Below are 11,502 nucleotides of genomic sequence, written 5' to 3' on the forward strand. Positions count from 1 at the left end.
ACAATAGAAATCAAATGGTAGGAAAGAAAACTACAAAGTCAGGAAACAAAGCTATAATATTTATGAATATACATATAGAGGGAAGACTGACGATAAAAAAAAAAGAGATTGCCTTGAAGGTTGGGTGTGGTGGCACACACCTTTAATCTCTGCACTTGGAAGGCAGAGGCAGGTGGATCTCTGTAAATCTGAAACTCGTCTGGCCTAAGGGGTGAGTTCCAGGCCAGCCAGGGAAACAGTCTCAAAAATGAAACAAACAAATTAGAGCAATAAAACAAACAAACATTGCCTTGAGTCTCAGAAGAGACTTGGGCTTTAACTGTGTTGAGACCGTGAAGGACCACGGTGGGGGGGGGGTTGAAGTCGGACTAAATGCATTTTGCATGGAAATAAGGCAACTGGCCTACGGATGGGGGGCAGAAAGTGAAATGTGCTGGTTTCAGTGAGAAATGTCCCTCATACACTCAAGCATTTGATCACTTGGTTCCCCAGCTGATGGCGCTATTCTGGGCGGTTTAGGAGGTGCAGCCTTGCGGAAGGAAGTCTATTGCTGGGAAGAGGCTTTGAGAGAATCTAGTTTTACTTCCAGTTTGCTCTCTCTGCAGTAAATGATGGGCTCTCTTAGCTTTCCTGCTGGGGCTACCAGGCCTGCTGCTTGCTGCCCTGCTTCCCTGCGATGGCGGATTGGTCTTTCTGCAGCTGTCAGCCCAAACACTTCTATAACCTGCCTTTGGTCATTGTGTTCTAGCGCAGCAACAGACACATATGAAAAGATGCCTACAGGTAGAGATGGTCCTATGGGGTGATGGCAGTGCTCCCCAGGAGGTGCGGGTGCAGGAGATGGCTGCACTGTATTCTCCCTGTAAGAGTGAATTATGGGGCTCTCTTGCACTTGCATCTAGGGCACTCTCTAGACATGCAGGACAGGTACCCTGGAGGTAAGAGAGTCTGGGGTCTAGAAGGCACTGACTCTTGGGTCCCTTTCCTTGCTGTGGACATTCGTCGGCCCGTCCTCCACCTTCATTCCTGTGTGACCATCTCTATTTGACTCCTGGGTTCTCCATTTCCGGATAACAACGGAGGAGTCATATGTGTCTCTGAAGCCAGAATAACTCTGATATTGTCTTCAAGTTTGAGCTTTATCAGTTCGTCCTGAAAGCGAGAATTTAAATTATAGAGAGGCTAACTTGCTTAAGGACCCAAACTGGCGTGTGACAGCGTAGTTATGTCGCATTCATTGCACACATGTGACTTGCACGATTGTTTTAGCGATAGATATGCTTTCTGTCTCTATCTGTCCAGTCTGAGAGGGAGCCAGCAACCTACCATTTTAGGGCCGTGGAGGCTGTGCTGGAACTTGCTTACGTAGACCAGGCTGGCCTTAAACGCACAGAGATAGGCCTGTTTCTGCCCCCCAGCGCTGGGGAGTAAAGGCCAGCACCACCACACTTAGCAAGGAGAGGAAATTTCTAAGGAATCCAACTTAACAATGAGGCCCTTCAGAGGGAAGAGAGGCTAAAGGTTCCATCCCCTGGATGGTCCAGAAGGAGCCTGCAGAGCCCCAATTTGAAAATCTTTGTGGCCTGGGGCAATAGCTGTAGCCTCAGTAGCAGAGAACAATCGAGACAGGAGGTGTGTGTGTGTGTGTGTGTGTGTGTGTGTGTGTGTGTGCATGTATGCTTTCAAGTGCTTTGGAATGATCTAGGAAGGAAGAGTCTAATGGAGAAGACCTATTGAGTTTCCTGAAGATGGGAGCTCTAAGGAAGAATTATGCCTGCTTTAAGGGCAATAAGAAAATGAGCTATTTTGGGACTGGAGCAATGGTTCAGTAGTCCAGTGTGTACTCCTTTTGTAGAGGATCTGAGTCTGGTTCCCAGCACCTATATCTGGGGGCTCATAACTGCGTGCAACTACAGCTCCAAAGGGATCTGATATCTTTTGGCCTCTTGGGGCACAGACACAAACACATAAAGCCCGCCCCCTCAAGACAGGGTTTCTCTTTGTAACTGCCCTGGTTGTCTTGGGACTCTCTTTGTAGACTAGTTGGTCTTGAACTCACAGAGATCTGTCTGCCTCTGCCTCCTGAGCTCTGGGGTTAAAGGTGTGCGCCACCACCGCCTCGCACAAGCACATATAATTAATAATCATAATTTTATTTTTGAGATAGAATCTATCGTCTAGCACATTCTTTAAAAGTGTAGGCAGCCATGCCTTACTATAATCCCAGCATTCAGAAGGCAGAGGTGGGAGAACACACACACACACACACACACACACACACACACACACACACACACACACACACACACACGGCACACGGGGGGGGCATACAGGATGCGTTTTAGGGAGAATAGGATTATTGGAAGACATTGTGGATTGCGGGGTGATGATGGAAGGGAGTGGATTTTCTCAACGAAAGGTGAGGGGAAAAATAAGGAATAAAAAAACGAATGGGCATGCTGCGGAGCCAGGGGGCACTGGTAAACTCCGCCCAGAGTCAGGATGCCCCAACGAAGTGACGCAGCGCGGTTTGGCCGCTGTGGGGCGCCGTAGCCCGCGCTGTTGCCAGGGGAACGGGCCCCGCGCCGGGTGAGGCCCAGCCTGCCTTGGCGTGGCACTGCTGCAGAGCCAGCCGGTCCGAACTAAGGCCGAAGGACTCGGAGGCCCAGCCGCGGACCGGGATGGAGCCACGCTCCGGGACGCGTCTCCTCCGGGTCCGGGGGACTGACTCTGCCCGGACGGTCTGAAGTGCGGCCGCCCTGGGGAGGGTGGACGGGCAGGACGGGGCCGAGCCGCTGGCTGACCTTGGCAGGCCGCATCTGGCGCAGGTGAGGAGCGGCTGCGGCGTTTCTCACCTCGAGCCAGGCCCGAGCCACCGGGTCTCGCTGCTCCTGTGCCTGGCAGGACTCTGGACCGGTCTCGCCCACCCGGGGAGCTCGGGACTTGCTTCTAGCACTAATCAGGGTTATAGGTCTGCACTGAGCGCTCACCGAGTGCCAGGCCCGGTGCAGGCGTCGGTCCTAAGAACAGATGCCCTCAGTCTCCAGAACCCACAGAGAATTAAGGCGGGATTGGGGAGCAGAGGCCAGACACGTGACTAGAGTAAGCTTAGGTGGCCGTAAGTGCTCCGAAGGGCCCTACAGGTGACTTTTAAGCTAAGACGTGGAGGTTGGAAAGGAGCCAGAATTGTGAGTAGGAGAAGGGTATTTCTGAAAGAGGGAAAGGCAAACACAAAAGTCCAGGTGGTAGAGTACTAGTGCAAAACAGAAACCACGAGGAAAGTCCCTACAGTTCATAGTGAGGCGGTTCAGCTTTTATCCCAGAAAGGGAAGGGAGGCACTGAAGAGTTCCATGAGTTGGAGGTTTTGTGGTTTCTTTTTTTTTTCTTCGAGAAGGGTTTCTCTGTAGCTTTGGAGCCTGTCCTGGAACTAGCTCTTGTAGACCAGGTTGGCCTCGAACTCACAGAGATCCACTTGCCCTCTGCCTCCCTAGTGCGCCACCACCGCCCCCTGAGTTCCAGGTTTTGATAAGGGTTTTATATGCTGGCTGCTGAGCTGATTAGTTGAAGCTTAGCTCTGCTAGTACAGCCGAGCCTCCTAGAACCCAGAAGTTTCTCTGCGCCCTCCTCTGGGCACAGGGGATGAGTTGTCATGTTTATGAGACAAAGTGAGGGGGTCCACATCTGAGACCAAGGATTAAAGAGATGGGTGGGAGCCGTGGGAAACAATTGGACTACTTCAGAGCAGGCAATTAAGTGAATTCCATGGAAGTGCTTCAAGCACTCCTGGTCTAGAATGAGTGCCACCTAAATGGCAAGGATGGCTGTTACATCACGGACGCGCTGTAAGGGAGTGATGACGGTTAGCGCAGCAAAGATCCTGAGAAGCAGGCTTCACTTTACCAAGGGTTAGGTTAGACGAGAGGTGGTCATGTGGTCACTTTTTGTGGAATGGCTGTTTTGCTGTGGGAGACCAGCTGTATATAGATAATCACCCTGAGATGCAATAAAAGCAATGGTGGTGTTTCATTAGCCTGTTTTTTCCCCTATTGTTTTTCTTACTTTGTTCTGTCACAACTTTGTTCTTAATGACTTTCTTGGTGGGTGTTCCCCAAGGCTGGCTCCTACAATCTCTAGTTGATTTCCTGGTTAAAAATCAACAACCCTCTCCTCCTTTCCTTGGTTTTGTTTCTGTTCCCTGGTGCTGTTTCTTATTTCTTCTTCTGAACTTGTGTCCCGGCGTCTGTGGTGGCAGCTGCAAGGGGAGAGTGACACAGAAATGTTTGCACACCATGTCAACTCAGGAGTGATCTCAAGGATTTCTTTGCTATAGCAACGGACTTCGACATATTGTTTATGAGAGAGAAAATAAAGGCCCAGCCACATTATTTGAGACCAAAGAGCAGAGAGGCCTTTGAGAACAGCTTTAAGTTGTAGCCAGTTTTCTGGAAATGATGTGATATGCAGCCTTTAGTTGAACTATAGCCACTTCTCAGAAAGTTTAAGACCGCAGGCTTTTCTGGCACCTGTGGAGAGTTTTAATAAACACTGTATTTGCCCCTAGTCGGCTCTTACAAAGGACTCGCCACTACACCAATGTGCTCCGTGAAGCATTTTCTGTCCCACTCCCCTTTATGTGGTCTAAATTGAGGCGTGTTAGATCTCAGTGAAAATTATTCTAGAAGCAGATCCTCGAGAAAGGCTGAAAAGTGATTTAGAATTACTCAGAGGAATCTTGCAATAAAGTGCCTCTCCTGCGGGTGCACCTCTGCCTCGCTCTGGGACCACGGGGCACTGAGCAGCTCTCTTTCTTAGTCAAGCCTACACCGGTGTCTTGCCCAGCAGCTCTGTTGTATTGCCCAAAGTCTGTTTCCAACTTTGACAAGACCCTAACAGTACTAGAAGGTTCTGTGGCTCTTCCTCACAGACCTGCCTGACTCAGAGCTGCCCTCATGGGTAAGAAAGCACTTGAACAAGCTCTCTTGTCAAATGGTTGTTAGGCAGGAATCCCTGGTTTCTGGCTTGGTATAAACCTCTAGGTCTCACAGGTTCAGCTGGTTCACATACAGCACAGTAGAACAAAGGGCTAGAGGTGACACACACCCTTTCAGCGAAGCTTATTTGATGAGTGTGTGTGCTGTTGTTTCTGGGGATTGAATTCAGGCCTTTCACAGAGCTATCCTACTTCCCTTACTTTTTTTAGATAGAGTCTCACCTTGTAACTTTGGGCGTCTTAGAACTTACAGTGTGTGGACCATAGAGAGCTTGCCTACCTCTGAGTTGTGGGATTAAAGGTGTGTACCACCATGACCAGCTAATATATTTTTTTAAACAGTAAATGCTCATGATTTATAAAAAAGGTTGATTAACAGCAGCGGACACACAGTAGAAACACAGCAGTCCCTGGTACTGTATCTTCATGGAGATTACCCCGCATTTGGGTTCTGCCATTCCTTCCCAGAGTAATGTGTGTTTCTGGTAACACAGATCTGTCTGACTATTCCTTCTGGGGAACTATTTGTTTCTTTCGACAGTCTTGCTATGTAACCCAGCCTGGGCCTGGAAGTTGCAACTCTCCAGCCTTAGCCTCCCAAATGTTAATGGTCTTTTTTTTTAAAATATATGTTTTAAATATGTGTATTTGTGTATGTGTCTACCTGTCACATATGTGGAGGGCACTGGATCACTTGGAGCTGGTGTTACAGGTGGCTGTGAGCCTCCTGGTTTGGGTTCTGGGAACTGAATTCTAGTCCTTCTGGAAGAGCTATGGCTGCTCTTTTTTTTTTTTTTTTAGATTTATTTTTATTTTATGTTTGAGAGTGTTTTACCTGCATTGTATGTCTGTGTACCATAAGCATTCCTGGTACCCTTGGAGATTAGAAGAGGGTGTCAGATTTCCTGGAACTGGGGTTGAAGATGGTTTTGAGCCACCATGTCGTGGGTGCTAGGGTCAGAACCCTGGTCCTCTGTAAAAGCAACAGAGGCTACGTTGCTGAGCCGTCTCTCCAGCCCCAGGCTTGGTTTTTATTTATTTGATAGCTCACTCTACAATTGTGTGTCTTGCTTGTTCACCTAACTTCAGCTTTAGAACAAAGTCGTCCCTTGTTTGTGATGCTACATAGCTTTGCCTTGTGTGCATATGCCATGACATGCTTATATTTGTTTTTGTGCTCTGTTATTACAAGGAACAATGCAGTGAACCTTTGTGTGTTAGGAGAGCGTAAGATAAATACAGAAATAAAGTGTCTGGGCCACAAGTTAAATGTGTTCTCAGGTTTGGTTTGCCAAGTTGCTTTCTGGCTAACTTTTGAAACATGAATAAAGAAGACACCCAAATAAGTGGGATTTGTGAAATTTGACCTCGGCTCCCTGAACTGTGAGCAGCAGTGAAGAGCCAGAAGAAGGCTCTACTCCAGACAGCCCTGGTTCCTGTTTCCAGCCTGCCTCTTCTTCCTCTTTCCATTCATAGCTTAAAAACATGAGCCTTCTAAGCTTACGGTTCAGCCTTTAGGAGGGGGTGCGGAAATGGCAGTTGTTTTGAGACAGGGTCTCACTACGTAGCCCTGACTGTCCTGGAACTCACTGTGTAGACCAGGCTGGCCCTGAACTCACAGAGATCTGCCTCCTCAGTGCTGGGATTAAAGATATACACCATGCTGCCTGGCTTTGTGTTGTTGTTGTTGTTATTATTATTGTCTGATTTAAGCAACTTAACCTTCCCAGTTTCTCAGCCGCCTTTGACATACCTCTCTACTAACCGAGTTGATTCTGAAGTCTCCAGACATCTCTCAGGAATCCAGGGCTGCCTGTAGGTTCCCCAGAGCCAGGACTTCCCAGTCTGGTTGCTTTAGCTATCTCACGCATGAATTTCAGAACAACATTCTGAATTTATTGCTGCTTTTAATATTGTTATTATTTGAGCTAGGATTTCAGTGTTTCGCTATGTTGCCCAAGTTGACTTTGAACTCGGCTAAGTGATCTTCCTGCCTTAGCCTCCTGACGGCTTAAATTTGTTGTTTTTATTGAAGCAGTGGCAGGCAGGAAGTAGATCAGTCATACAACTATTATATCATTCATTATGAGAACTCAAAATGTTAAGGTTTTCTTTCCTTTTTTGGCTGTTTTGAGACAGTGTCTTACTGTGTAACGTTGGTTGGCTTGCAGTTTGTTGTGTACAAGATTGGCCTCATACTCAAAGATTTGCCTGCTTCTGCCTCCAGAGTTCTGGACTTTTGTCTCCGGTCATTTGTCACCGCTCTGGCTAAGATTTTCTTCGTTGAATTTAAGCATATATATTAAGGTAGCCTAATTTTATTTTTAAAATGTTATATATTTTAGCAAATGAATGTTAAATAGGAAAGATTATTGTCATACTAGAAGTGACCTTTGCTCTGTAGTGACAAGGGACAGGCCTGCATAGCCCCTTCAGTCTTCTGCAGATGTCAAGCAAGTCCATGACTTAGGTGGCAGATACTTGTGCCTCTAACCGTCTGTGCATCTCCTTGCCATTTCCTCCTTCCATCCATGCCAGCATCTGTATGTTTTGTTCTTTTTAAGCAGATGGCACATGAAAAATATTTTACCAAGGCTTCTATACGACTCAGCCCACTAAACACACAGCTGGGGGCACTGTATGGGCAAGGAGAAGCTGTACACCTGACCTTGACTCTCTGGAGTTCCTTCTAAAGTACAGGGTTGCCAAGCCACTGCCCTCCTGGGCCAGCCTCCTGGTATTACCTCATCCCATGTTCTTTCTGGTCTTGTTTGTGCCCTCTTCTCTACTGAGACTAGAAATCAAAGCCACAGCATATTCTGGCTCCTTCAGTGCCCAGAGCATCCTACCTAGGCCCAAGTGATCCCAGCCTTGCAGCCCCCACGGTTCATCTCTCACTGTTCCCTGGCATGCTCCATCTGAGAGGCTTCCCATGCAAAGCACTGCCCGAATACTCAGGTACCCGCTGCCTTGCTGTGCTCTGTGTCTCTCTGGGCCTCAGAAAGGAAAGGAAAGATGGAGAGGGCAGGACCTAGTTTCATCTGTGTTTATACCTTCAGGGCGCACAGGACTGGACCCCGGGAAGCCTTAACTGGCCAAGGGCTGAGTGCACCATCTGGTCATGTTTTGGGGGAACAGAGCCACATATCTTTCATTTTGGACTCCCAGAGGGCTGTTGAGAGGGAAAGGACAGCCAGAGAAAGTCCCCAAGCCTGATGACAATACTTGGTCTCATCTGTGGGCCCCATTTTGGATTTGGTCCGACCTCCCAGCCCTTGTAATGAAATTTTTTTGGGCCAAAAAGAATTTGTGGCCTTCAGTTCAATGATAGAAAATATTATCAAGTTTGGAGTTAGCTCTCTCAGGGTTTGGGCCACGCAGGGTGCTCCTGGATGTTCTTAGTGTCTGTTCATGAGCATTGCTGCTACTTCAAAGAAGTCCATGCTGCCTCTGAAGTCTTAGGCAAGTGGCCTTCTCTAGACCAATAATACCTTAATTTGGAGTCAAAGCTACCTCCAAGACTGTTAGCAGCAAACTTCCTTCTTGGGATGGTGAGTTTTCCTCCCTCAGGACTCTGGGATAGTTTAACACAAGGGATGCCTGTGGCCCCTGTGGAGTACTAGGATCATATCAGCCATATGCTCCTGTTTCTCTCTTGAGAAATAAACTCTGCCAGGTATAGGGCTTTTCAGTTGTGGGGTTGATAAAGGCAAGACTAGGCTTTGGGATCAAATTATGCGTCCCCTTCAACATGCTTGCTGGCTTAGATAGAGGATGCATGTGTAAATGCAAGGCCCTAGGTCCAATTCCCAGTACTGCAGAACATTTGCCCTGGTGGGGGTGATTCTGGAAAATCCATGTACAGTCTGCAGAGATCTGCCTCAGAGAACTACCAGCTCAGCTGTGTTTATGGGGCTTGACCTGATGACCTTTGGGTATTTAGGTATTACAAAAAAAAAAAAAAAAAAAAAAACAACAAACAAAAACCAAACCAGGGACAAAGATTTGATCACCTGGGGTTTGTTCTAAAGAAAATTGTGTCTTTTTTTCTTTGTCACCTTTGATTTAAATTTGAACTCTAAGATTGGCCTGCCCTTTCTCTGTCACCACAACTGAATAGCCCTGTACCTTGAGGCAGTTTCCAAAAGAAGAAACAGAGACATGTGACTGATCATAATTCCCTAGTTTTGGTAGTGGCAAGAAGCACAGTGACAAGATCAGAATGTCAGCCCAAGATAGTATGGTGGCAGAGTCTTGAAATCTAAAGGCTATCCCAGTCTATACAGCAAGTTGAGATACATGGAAAATCCATTAGTCAGATTATCTAGTCCTTCAACTAAATTAAAAGGAAAAATAGAGACAGAGAACTGTATGTCAAATACTTGAGCTGCGCGTGTTTGGCTCACACTTGTAACCTCAGCTCCCAAGGTCATGAGGCAGGAGGATTGCTAAGGGTTTGAGCCAACCTGGGCTACATAATGAGTTTTAGGGTGGTCATGGTGAGACTCTATCTTACTAATCTTTTTGAGTAGCAGTATGTTTATTTCTCGGGGCCATCCACTTAAGAAAGCAGTTTCAGGACTGTGTTCCCAATCAGGCTGTAGCTACTCTGTGATGCTCACCCCAGTGTCCAGCTGAAAGAGATGCGCGCATGGTCTATGCCAGGGCTTGGGCAAAGCAGATTGCCTGCAAATCAAAACCTTTGGAGGTAAAGTGCCCAGGAAACTTTGGCTACAAAAGCCACTTGGAGGAATGCACCCTCTACTTGGGGGGTAAAGAAACCTCATCGTTACAGGTCTCACTGTGGGAGTTAGTGAAGTTAGATGCTATCACTGAAGTATTCACTCGTTTCTTTTCAGACTCCTCTTCCAGCATCTGTTATGAGAAATTGCTAAACACTTTAAAACGGGCCAGAAAGATTGCTCAGTGGGTAAAGGCACTAGCTGCCAAGCCTGACAGCCTGAGTTCGAACTCCAAGACCCACGTGGTGGAAGGAGAGAACAGACTCCTCCAAGCAGTACACACACACACACACACACACACACACACACACACACACACTTAAAAGGAAAAAAGACTTCAAGACAGACCTGTGCTGCCAGAGTGCAGTGAGGCTGCAGCAAGCCTTTGCCTCCTCTCCTGCTCTGAACGGCCTCTGCTGCTTTCCCGTGGCCAGGGATGTTGGTCTAGTTGGGGTTTTTGAAGATACTGGTTGTATACTATCGGTGTCAAACATTTAGCAATTATTTTAATGCACCACATATGTGGAGAACATGCTTAAGAATCCACTATGGAACTGGAGTTGGTAAAGTGCCTGCCTTGTGGGTGTGAGACCTGAGTTGAATCCCCAGAACCTGTGGGAAAAGCCAGGCATGGTGGACTGCTCTTCCAAAGACCTGAGTTCAATTCCCAACACCCACATGGTAGCTCACACCCATCTGTAACTTCATTCCAGGCAACCCTGTGTCCTCTTTTTGACCTCCCTGGACATATATGTAGGCAAAATGCCCATAAATTTAAATAAATGTTTTTACAATTATTCTTCTATCTTTTCTGTGTATGGGCGTTTTGCTTACATACATGTCCGTGTACCATGTGCATGCCTGATGCCCATGAAGGCTAGAAGAGGGTGTCAGATCCCCTGGGTATGGAGCTATGGCTCACTAGCTGCTCTTCTAGAGGATCCAGGTTCAATTGCCAGCATCCACATGGCGACTCACTTTGCTCAAGTTGTCCCCTTCTGAGAGGGTAGCCTGTGGCAGGGGAGATGGTTCAGTGAGTAAGAGTACTTGCTTCTCTTGAAGAGAACTTGGATGCTTTGCTTCCCAGCACCCACACCAAATGGCTGTAACGGCCTGCGACTCCGATTCTGGGGGATCTGGTGACCTCTTCTGGACCCTGGGACTCTGCACGCATGCACGTGTGCACACACACTTGCTGTAAATAATAAGCAAATGAGGGCGGAAGGCACCTAAGTAGTAATACCAAGGTTATCCTCTGGCCTCTGTAGGTGTGCCCACGCATACCCCCCCCCCCACGGACAGTGCACACATGCTTGCAGAAGAAGCTATTCTGATGTAGATTATTTCATTCTCAACCCTTTCTTTGCAGCTGGGTGTGGTAGCACATGCCTGTACCACAGGCGGTTAAGACCAGCTATGGCTACATAGTAAGAGCTTGCCTCGGAACGATTTTCTTTTTCCTATTATTGATAGTTCTGAATGTTAGACTTGTCTCCCTCTTAAGGATTGAAAGGTATCAAAATATATGGTTTTGGTCAGGCATGGTGGCAAACAACTTAAATCCCAGCATTTGGGAGGCAGAGGTAGGTGAATCTCTGTGAGTTCAAAGCCAATCTAATGTGCACACCAAGCTTCAGGTCAGCCAGCGCTACATAGAGAGACCTTGTCTTAGAAAAAGTAGGATAGGCCGGGAGGTGGTGGCGCACGCCTTTAATCCCAGCACTCGGGAGGCAGAGGCAGGCGGATCTCTGTGAGTTCGAGACCATCCT

At 47.5% G+C, this 11,502-nt stretch overlaps 1 protein-coding gene across 5 annotated transcripts in view; it reads left to right on the forward strand.

Annotated features, from left to right (window-relative positions):
• The first annotated feature begins 2,586 nt into the window (after positions 1-2,586).
• The window catches only part of Zdhhc1 (zinc finger DHHC-type containing 1), a 23,138-nt gene continuing 14,222 nt past the window's right edge, over positions 2,587-11,502 (forward strand). For all 5 annotated transcript variants that reach the window (XM_026789239.1, XM_013353861.2, XM_026789255.1 and 2 more), the window contains exon 1: positions 2,587-2,828. The gene's annotated coding sequence lies outside the window, so the exon portion shown is untranslated. The remainder of the gene's footprint in view (positions 2,829-11,502) is intronic.

The sequence above is a fragment of the Microtus ochrogaster genome, chromosome 4 (genome assembly GCF_000317375.1).
Source record: "Microtus ochrogaster isolate Prairie Vole_2 chromosome 4, MicOch1.0, whole genome shotgun sequence".
Taxonomy (NCBI): Eukaryota; Metazoa; Chordata; class Mammalia; order Rodentia; family Cricetidae; genus Microtus; species Microtus ochrogaster.